Raw genomic sequence first — 10625 nt, 5'->3', positions numbered from 1 at the left:
CCCCCCCCCCCCCCCCCCGTCCATCTTGGGGAGAGGGGCACAAGATAAAATCTTGCACCAGGGCACTTTGGTTATTAGGTCCGCCACTGTATGGGCAATACTATTTATTTAAACTATTTTTGGGGTAAACAGGTGTGGCTTATTTATTAAAAATGTTTTTTTAAGGAAAAGAATGAACTTTCAAAAATGTTTGTGAACATATAAAAGGCCCCTATTCAAATTTTGTACCAGAAGAGCAGGGATTTTAGTACACCCTTCACAAAACCTGCTGGGGTGATTTAATAAAGAAGTAATTTTTGGCTTGTACAAGGAACACATGCTCAGTTCATCCACTTATATGCAGGGCAAGCTCCTTTTTTAAAACTTATCTGTACATGAGTGGGTCTCATTAAAACTACAGGTCTAATTAAAACTACAGACTATTTTTGTTGTTTTGGGTACCATGAAAAAGGGTACCATGAAAAAGGTCCTACGGATGGCATTATCACCTACCTGCTTCTTAAAGTATCAGCTACCCCATTAACCTCAACTTTGTACTGTGTGGTAAATCTACTAGTCAGTATATAGAGGACACTAATATAAGTCGTATATGTATATGTGTACTTTCTCAGATCTTCCAGACACACAGGCTAGGTGAGGTGATGTTAGTTCATGTTCGCTTCAAGCATCTATTTTAAATTCTGCTTATGATTGGGTGTATGAAGTGTTCCCTAACTTCACAACACTGCTCACTTAATTTTAATAAACCAGCTCCACAGAGTACATATAATTGTACCAGTTTTTTTTCTATCTGCAGGTATAAAATGTAAACAGAGCCCCTGCCCTGATTTACTGAAATGAGGTACCACTGCACTACATGCATTGAGTCACAATAACAAAGGTAATATGAGGTATGTCTTTATTCAACCTCAAATACTATGTAACTATGTAATTCAATGTAGCTAAATATCTCTTTAGCTTTGGCAAAACCAGAATGGGTTCTTTAACAGACTATATACAGAATAATATATTTTTCTCAAAATAGGGTTGTTCTTTAGTCTACAACATAAGTCTGGCACTTTTTAAAGCTTGATCCCAATGCCATAAATATGATATGTGCAGTATACTGTTGTAGACCTTAAGAATTACTGACTTGTGACTAGCAAAGTAGAGATGAGAAGATTTTGAAAAGAGACAGAATACCGCTATACATGAGCTTTCTATTAAGGAAAGTTGTACACAGAAGAAGTCTGAAACCATTCTAAATAAATACACTAAAACATTATTATACCACTAGAAGGCATACTTCACCCTCAGAAACAAGAAACAAAAGATGAATGGTTCTTTGACATTGACCACATATGCCAAACCCTCATGAGAATGACAAATGATGACTCATCACACAGTATGCTCATTACTTGTTCTTTTGTTACTTTACAGGAGAGCAAAACTGCCGTACACTGATGTGCCCTCCTACTACCAGAATTATAAATATTAAATAATCAAATTAAAATGCAAGTAGGTTTATACTAATTGTTATTCTATTTTGGCCTTTGCAGCAATCCGTTTTTGTTCCAGGATTTTCAAACCTAGAGGTGGCCATACACCAGAAGATTTTCGGTCGGAAATGTTAGTTTCTGCTATGAACCCTTGTTTGATTAAAGTTCGATTACCCCATCAAGCATAGTCAAATGTTGATTTCGGAAATCGTTTGTTAGCCATACTAACCAACCAATTTTTGACGAACTACGGAAATAATTTTCTTTTGTGCATGTGCTGTGTTCTTGCTACGATTTTTGACGAAGGAAACCCCACTGATTCATCCATTTTGGTTCGGTTAGAGAAAAATGTTCCAACCTGACCGATCGAAAAATCTTGATCACAATATGAAAAATGAAAATCGGTGATGTACCATCAACTTTTCGATTGTTGTTCGATAGACCATTCGCGTATGATTTCTGAACGAAAATCTACTTGTGTATGGCCACCTTAACTTATGACATGATGGAATGGCAGCTGCTAAATTACCAAAGAAGACCTTTAAAACCTGTTTCATAATGCAAAGAGCAACAACACAGAACAACTCAAAGTTACCAATCAGAGATCACATCTTACTCGCCTAACTACTAACTTGTTGAAATTTGATTAGTTGCTGTGACTTTTTACCAAATGTTTGCTGTAATAAATAAATAAGTCAAAATCCTTTATTTTATTACATACATTGGTATCTCTCAATTAGGGATGAGCCGAACACCCCCCTGTTCGGTTCGTATTTGAACATTAGAACAGCCGAAATGTTCGAATACGAACTCAATGCAAGTGTATGGGGGTCGAATGTTCGACCCTCATACAGTTGCCGGTACATGTGATAAATATTGTGTACTGCCCCCTTACCTGCGCTGCTGTAACGACCTCCGGTCCCCTGGTCCGTCCGCTCGCTGTCTCGGCGGTCCGTCGGCTTCTCTTCTTCTGTCCAGCTGCTGCTCCTCTGCCCCGCCCCCCTGCCTCCACTTCGTCTGCAGGCTGGGAGCCATACCCAGCCTGCTATTGGATATTGTAAAATGCAATAGCCAATAGCAAGCTGGCTATTGCACCCGCCCACATGGGGGGACCTGATAGAGAACTTTCTCCTTCAGGCCCCTCCTCCGCTGAGCCCTGATTGGGCAAAGTCTTGCACCTGACCTGTGGTCAGGTGCAAGACTTTAACAAATCAGAGCTTTAGTGGGCATTTTGTATTATGGAATGTACGCGGTCGAACAGACCGCGAACATTCCATAAAATTCGGCGCTCGGCGAGCACTCGAATTGCCGATGTTCGATTCGAACTCATGTTCGAAACGAACACTTAGCCCATCCTTACTCTCAATGCCTTCAGATGAGCAGAGTAAACAAAAAGGTCACCAAGTAGAAAATCTTAGCAACAAAATACAAAGATACTGATAAAGAATATGTAGCAGTAAATATAGTATTTTACATTTAGATTTTGGGTAATAATAAATAACACAATAATAACACAATAATCATAAACCTAAATGTTTGGTCACAAAATCTTTGCTGAAGAGGTAGACCAGCCAATCTGAGCTCCTATACTACCCCTTAGCAGAGATTACTTGACAACATGCCTAGGCCTTTATCTTAGTGAGAAACAGTGATCGGAGCTTGGAAGAACAATTTTTCCAGAAATGTCTCCTCTGTTTCTGTCGTGATTGTGACCTTACTTTGTTTATAGCATATCTATTACATATAATATGATGCCCCTGCCAGAGAAAACTGGGTGGAGCTGGGAACAAGATAAGTAACAAGATCTTGTCAATCAAATCTGCCAAAAAATATAGGGAGAGGGTTGGCAACTCAATCTAGCAGTATCCACCCAAAAACTGAAATAACAGGTTTCAGGATAATTAGACTTTAATGCAAATACAAACCTACTTCTAGTAGGGCAAATAAAAGCCACTCTAAATAAATGGCTATCACATGCAGGGATAGCTTGGTGGTTATTGTTTACAATCTTCTTTGACATGCTCCCTAAGCGAGGCATCTAATTGCGAGTGCATTTGTCTTATTTGTTTTTATAATTGAAGAGATTTGCTACACTATGCCAGTGCGCTCTCTTCTTATTATCTTTTAGACTAATGCCATGTATATCTATAGGCAGTATGTACTTCTGTGCCAGCTAATCCAGGTGGGGAGATACATTTTTTTTTAAACTGAATCGTCCTATACATTTGCAGCTGTTCACCTAATAAAAGGCCCACACCATGGGTTTTTACTCAATGCTTGCTTGGCTAAAATGAGCATGGATGATTATTTAACAATCATTCTATAGAACAAACATGAGATTGCTTGACCTTTTTGATTGATATCCAATGTCTATAGGTATCCTAAAAGGGTAAGTAAAGTTAAGAAATTAGGTCACGCAAATGACTTAGAGCTATTGTGTGATACCAAACCTCAGATATCACACCAGCACCTACTCCACCCAGCTGGCAGATTCACAGTTGGCTGACTCATTGTATACTTCAAAACAAAATCCTAAGCAACCCAACCTATCTTGTGGCATATTTTATTGTTCTCAGACTGGATCTATGATTAGTTTTGAGTGTTTCAATGCCTCTGTCAAATCCAGTGGAATACACATCCCAAACACACATCCCATACACACCCTTAGTGTACTAACAGTGATAACTAAGAGATTTGTTTGATGATAAATGGATGAACATACACAGTTGTGTACTCTGCAGATAAACTCATAGGCACACTGACAAAACATCCCTATGCTTGTTCTAGCCTGCCGGAATATCCCTTGAATAGTAAGAAAATTCACAATGTGATTTTAGTAGCCTTCGGGTCATAAAGTCATCACTGCTGAGACTGGTTATATAGATCACATACTGCCTTAAGCAATGACAGACAGTTTTTAAGTCAAGTTAATAGTTTATGGGACACCTTATCGTATTGACCAAACCCTCTATAAATTTCCAATTAAAAGTACAAAGGTTGGGTTTGTAAGTGTTGGGCTATTTGAACATTTTTGTTTAAAGCTCGTTCTTGTAAACTACAAATATGTATGAAATATGTAGTTGCACAACTACTCTAACATGGCAAATCCTGAATTGAAGTACAGGTTCTGTTCTACCATATTCTACCTGATGTAATATGAGGACTGATTTTAGTTAACAAATGTAAAGTGCTACCATTGGTTTTTAGAAATAAAAATGTGTTATCTTTCGATTTTGTACACTATAATATTCTATAGTGTGAGACACAATCATGTCAATCACATCCTTATGACATAACATATTAATTCTCCATTATTGTACCAGTATTTTGTTATATACATACAGTACTTGTATGTCATTTACCAAAGGTGGGTGTCTGGGCTACAAAACCTAGAATATAAGCAGGGCTTTATGCACACAAGATATTTAAAACATCAGAATTAGTTCCATATTTACTGAAATGCTGGGATGTAAGAAAAATTTATGTAAAGAACATATTTGCCATATTGCCTTGATGCACAACACGTTATTGGAGCTGATTTGCTAAATAAGTAAAGGCTGTTAATTTAGCAAAGTGAATATGCACTTTGCAAAGTGAATGTTGGTATTTAAAGTGAATATGTGTAAATTTGAATAGCCAGTCATGTTTGAGTGAACATACAGTTTGCAAATTGAAAGCCTTCTCCTTGAGTTCCCATTCACAATTTGGCATTGTGCTCAGTTAATGTACAGGTGTCTGGCAAAAAAAGAAGCACAAAGGGCACATTTTTGTAAACCTGTCCTTTGGCACAATTCATGAGTCATAGTTAATAATTCCATTATTTTATAATAATAATTCCATTATTTATAAACAATGTAGCAAAATTATGTTATAGTGTTATAATAAACTATTTACAAGGTGTCTTAGTTTGTTATTACAATTACATAATAAATCTCATGCTGTCACAAGTTTCTCAGCCCAGAGCTTGAATCATAAATCCAATGCCTTCTGGATTTTACTACCAAACTTGCAATCATTTTGTAATAAATACTGTGGATTCAGATAGTAACACAATTAGCAATATGGTAAGTAAAGTGCTAATAGTAAAGATATGTTTAGGACTAGTTATCAGAATAATCTCTTGTTAATAAAGTATGTATTTCACATTTCAAGTTATATCAACATCATGCCAACATGAATAATACAATTTGTAGTTTTTGGGTTTTTTTTGCAAAACTTTTTAAATGTATTTTCAAGAAAATAATATTTCTAAATAAAAGTTGAATCAAATATGTGTGTTTTATTCATTTCTGGTAAAATAGAAACAGCTTAGTGTATTGTGAATAAAACAATTGCATTTTTCTCAGCAGAAGGCCTGGGATTTATTGTATAAATGATTTAAATTAAAGCTATCGGAATAGTGAATTAATTGTTATAATTTTTCCTCTGGCTTCAATAAAATAAGTTCTACAAAGAAGCTACAATGATGGTATAGTATACAAGCTGCTGACTTATGTTGCTAGTGTGCTACTCTTGAATAGAGTTAAGAAAAACTACTTACATTTTGCCATTGTAATAGAAAATATACAGCAAGTCTTACCTTACACAACTAGAATGCCTCTGAAGTCTTCACTCTATTTTAGTGTAAATGGCAATACTTTCACAGTAATATTTCACAGGCAGTTATAGGTTTTCTGTGATGCAATTAGGGAGGTGTCTGTGTGTTTTTTATAGGATCCTACAGTATATGCAAAGAAACAGCAGAGAAAGAATTCAGCTACACCCAGTTTGTTTGGCAACTGTACAGTTGCAAGAATTGGGAGGTGGCTGAGAGCCGTAATATGTTCTATACTGCCTGAGTCATAGCTACATTCTTCTTAGTAGAAAGAAAAATGAATGACTAAACCATACCATGGTGATGCACAGAGAAACCTCGGGAAACGACTTTGTTTACAAAAACATAGATTTACAAGTAGGAAGAAAAACAATGTGTGGGTGACCATGTGGTACTGGAATGAGGAGCGTTTTATGAGGAAACTCTGCTCCTTTTCCACCCCTTTCTTGTTACATAGTTAACCAGTAATTTTAAAGTGCCACTAAACTGAGGAGTTAAATCTTAAAAATGCATTCAAGTACTTAACCAGCTTCCGGCCGCCGAACATTGAAAGACGAGCGGACGGGAGTCTTTAGATGTCCTTCGTGCCCGCGCCTGATCGCGCGCGCACGAGCGGGAAACCGCCAGGATTTTAAACGCCCAGTGATGGCTGTTTACATACAAGCGGTCTGACATCTGTAAAGACGCCCGATCACTTGTATGATGCAAGTCAGGGTGCTCCCCCCCCTCCTTACCTCTTCTCGCCATTGCTATCCGCGACGCCACTGTCCCGTGATCTCGGGCGTCCATCCATCCTGGGCGATGTGGCTCTGTGCACTGAGAACAAAGCGAGATCATTACATGTATATTACATCACTTCCGCATTCCTCTGTCACTCTCTGGTACAGAACCCAGAAAGAGGCTGATGAAGCACATCTGTGCTTCACCAGCTTCTCTGGGGGTCCCTAGGTGACATTAGGGGTCTTAGAGACCCCTGATGTATCCATAAAGGGGACCTGTCACTGTAATTTGTTATCACATAGGGTACTTCTTAGAACCCTATGTGATAACAATAAAGTTAAGTGTAAAAAAAAAAAAAAGTAAAAAAATTAAAATAAAAAAAGCTCACAAAATAAATAAAATGTTCACACACACACACACACACACAAAAACCCCACAAAATGTTTTTAAAGTCCCCCTCCCCACGTAGATGCGCAAAAATGCGCTAGGTGCACCTACACGCAAAAACTACAATTGCTCCAATCATGCTCATGTTACATATCGCCACGAACGTCGGAGTGTGAGCAATAGTTATCGGGCTATTAGTCACTAAACTGATGAGCAGTAAAATCTCTTAAAGTGTCGCCTATGACCAATTTTGGCTATGGTTGTTTTTAGCAATTTCGTGGGCGCGCGCAATTTTAAGGCTTGACATGTTTGGTGTCTATGTACCTGACGTGACCCCGTCTTTTATATTTTACCAAAAAATTGGTTAAAAATAAATGTTTCCTAAAATAAAAAAAGGGAAAAACTTTTTTTTTTTTAAATATTCGGTACTTTTTTTCTTATATAGTAAAAAATAAAAACCCCAGTGGTGATTAAATACCACCAAAAGAAAGCTCTGTCTGTCCCCAAAAAATGGTATAAAATTAATTTCAGTACAGCGTTGCATGACGGAATAAACTGACGAAATAAAATAAAATAAGCAGCACTGAATACTGAAAAAAGGCCTGGACAGGAAGGGGGTGTAAACAAGTGGTTAACTATTAACAAAAATGTAGCTTATTTGTGTATCTCTCGGCTGTAGATCCTCAAATCATTTCTGAATTCATGCTGACACTGTCCTTCCTTCTGGAGGGTGGCTACTTTAGTTCGCCAAGGTCCCTGTGTGTGTTGTAATGTAGTCACCGCTCCAGGCTCGCTCCCATTATGGACTACAATCTCAGTGCAAATTAGTAAACTAAGGGGGTTATTCACTCGGTTGCTTAAGGCACCGAAAAAGCACCCTCCCAATGCCGAGAGCATGTGGCCTGTTATGGTGCTCGCTTGTCCCCCTTTCCTGCTCTACCAGGTCTGTGTTCGGATTAAGAGTCTGGTTGCGAATTGTGCATGGTAATGGTTTGCCCAGTTTAGCAAATCCCCTAATAAATTAGCATTTGACAGATTTAAATAAACACCGGAGGGCCTTGTAAGGATAGTGACCTAGGTCACACTCCAGTCATAAAACTGAGTTACAACATCAACTCAATTTCATAACTTGGAATTGGACAGTGATATTGTAAAATTAAGTGCACCAATAGCTGTGTTTCGTCGAGACAGAAACAGACATATTAAAAATAGATAGATTATGAGCCTCCGGGACCCGGCAGGTGACATTTACCCTCCTGGCCCCACCCATCATTTATATCTTTGCCAAGTTTAGTTTCAATTAGGGATGCACCGATATATCGGCCGCCGAAACATATCGTCCGAAAATTGCACTTTTGGCATAATGCCAAAAGTGCCATGTTTCGGCCGATACATCGGCACATCCCTGCTTTCTCTCCTCCCCGTGTGTGTCCCAGCGGGGAAGAGAGAAAGTGTCACAGGCGGCCGAGCGCTGCGGTAGGAGAGCGCCGTTAACGGCCGGTGTCTCTCCTCCCACACAGCTCGGCTGCCTATCACAGTTTGGCAGAGTGGTGTGTGGGCGGAGACAGGCCGCGCTGTCACAGGAGGCGGAGCTCTCCTCCCTGCTCTGCTCGCTCAGCCTCCTGTGACAGTGTGTCAGAGAGGAGAGCAGGCTACATACACTCAGCGATCAGTAATCGCTGAATGTTTGTAGATAATTGAGGACATGGTATGTTAACTATATCCTCAAATATGAATGAATGGGAGTGATCTACATCAGTGCTCCCCAACCTTTTTATCGCTGCGGACCGGTCAACGCTTGATAATTTTACCGTGGCCCGCTGAGGGGGGGGACGTTGATTGTTTATATTTTAGATTGTTTTGATTTAATAATTTTAATTTAATTGTATTTAAACATGCCTTCAAAATAAAATACAGTTACACCAAAAAATGAAAGCGTTGGAATTCTTCACCTATTCCACCACCGAAAAACTGGGCGAGATTACGTTAAAATGTGTGACCATAGATAGATCACATGCCTACCTGTAATCATTTAATCAGAGAAATAGATTATAATAGGGAACATTACAGTGTAATATTCCCCATTATAATCCATTTATCTAATTACATAAAATAGCAGTACATAACAGTAACAGAGAAATAGATTATATGTAATGTTCCTAGGATTCAAGGTGCTCCCCGACTGCGTTCCAGGCTGGAACGCATCGGCCGGGGAGTCCGCCGCAGGCCTCCTTCCCCATGACTGGAATTACTGTGCGTTCCAGGCTGGAACGCGGAAGTAAGCCGTGGCCATGTATCGGTTTCGGCCTGACAGTTTTTTTATTTCGGTTTCGTTTCGGTTTTAAAATTTCCATTTCGGTGCACCTCTAGTTTCCATCTAAAGCTAATTTCATTACACATCATAATTAAGGGGTTGTCAGACTATATTGGATACGAATAGTCAATTATCCTCTTAGTTATGCATTTCACTGTTTGGGAGGAGCAGGAGAGGACATCGTTAAAGTTATCCCTTCTGCTTCCCCTCCCCAGCCCTGCCCTAGGTGTCGGCTCCATGACAACCCCTAAAAGGGCTGACAAAAAGATGCTGCAGAGGCAGCTGGAAAGGCTTTTGTTTGTAACATCAAGGAAAGGAACTCCTGCAACTTCAAGAAGTTTGTAACGTCCCAGAAGAGTTCCCCTTTAATATCTGGAAATCATCTGTGCAAGCCTTGCTTTGAGAAGAGCCACTCAGACCGCTCCTTTGCTTATTGAACTTTGGATTTTGTCAGAACTCATAAACCCAGGACTCTTAAGTATTCTCTTTTTGTTCCCTTTTATTTTACTGTTATATATTTTGTCTCTCTTTAATAATATCCTTTTTTGAATATTTTTTTGCACCGTTTCTTTTATTGAAGGATGATCATAAAAATCATTAAGCTTATCTCGATGCTCTAAATAAGAACTTAAAGTATCCTTGCCTCTGTGAAGAGCGCTACTGTATAGTGAGACCTGTCATATTCCTGTTTGAGAGGACAGTGGTATCTTAGGCTTTGCTTAAGTGTTTTGAATGGTCACAGCACTTGCTGGGATTGGTCCGTGTTTTCCAATAAAAACACGTGGTGGCAGCGAACGTTTGGTGTGTAAAGGGTTAACTGCGGCATTAACCAACCCTAGTGATGATCTCTTTCAGTCTGCTGGCATGAGATTGTTGTCCCGCGAGCTGGGAAATCTCTGTGCAGGGTGTGGCTGAGAGTGGTATCACCACATTGTGATGGCTCGCTCGGTTCAGAACTGCGTATAGTCACGGGTGATTGACGTACAGCGGGTTCGGGCTGGGCGTACATAACACGGGAATCACATTTTATACTCCATGTCTTTTCTTCTTTATTGTTTTGTCATGAATCCAACATTATATAGCATGTGATTTTGAACAATAATTACAAGCACGAGCTACAATTCAGTAGTGA

At 39.2% G+C, this 10625-nt stretch overlaps 1 protein-coding gene across 1 annotated transcript in view; it reads right to left on the bottom strand.

Annotated features, from left to right (window-relative positions):
* EMP1 (epithelial membrane protein 1) overlaps nt 1-6207 on the bottom strand; it is a 42884-nt gene extending 36677 nt beyond the window's left edge. The window contains exon 1 of the mRNA XM_018565313.1: nt 6058-6207. The gene's annotated coding sequence lies outside the window, so the exon portion shown is untranslated. The remainder of the gene's footprint in view (nt 1-6057) is intronic.
* Nucleotides 6208-10625: the final 4418 nt, after the last annotated feature.

The sequence above is a fragment of the Nanorana parkeri genome, unplaced genomic scaffold (assembly GCF_000935625.1).
Source record: "Nanorana parkeri isolate BGI_ZX_2015 unplaced genomic scaffold, ASM93562v1 scaffold832, whole genome shotgun sequence".
Taxonomy (NCBI): domain Eukaryota; kingdom Metazoa; phylum Chordata; class Amphibia; order Anura; family Dicroglossidae; genus Nanorana; species Nanorana parkeri.
Note: the sequence above shows the minus strand (reverse complement) of the source record. Positions and strands in the feature narration are given on the sequence as shown.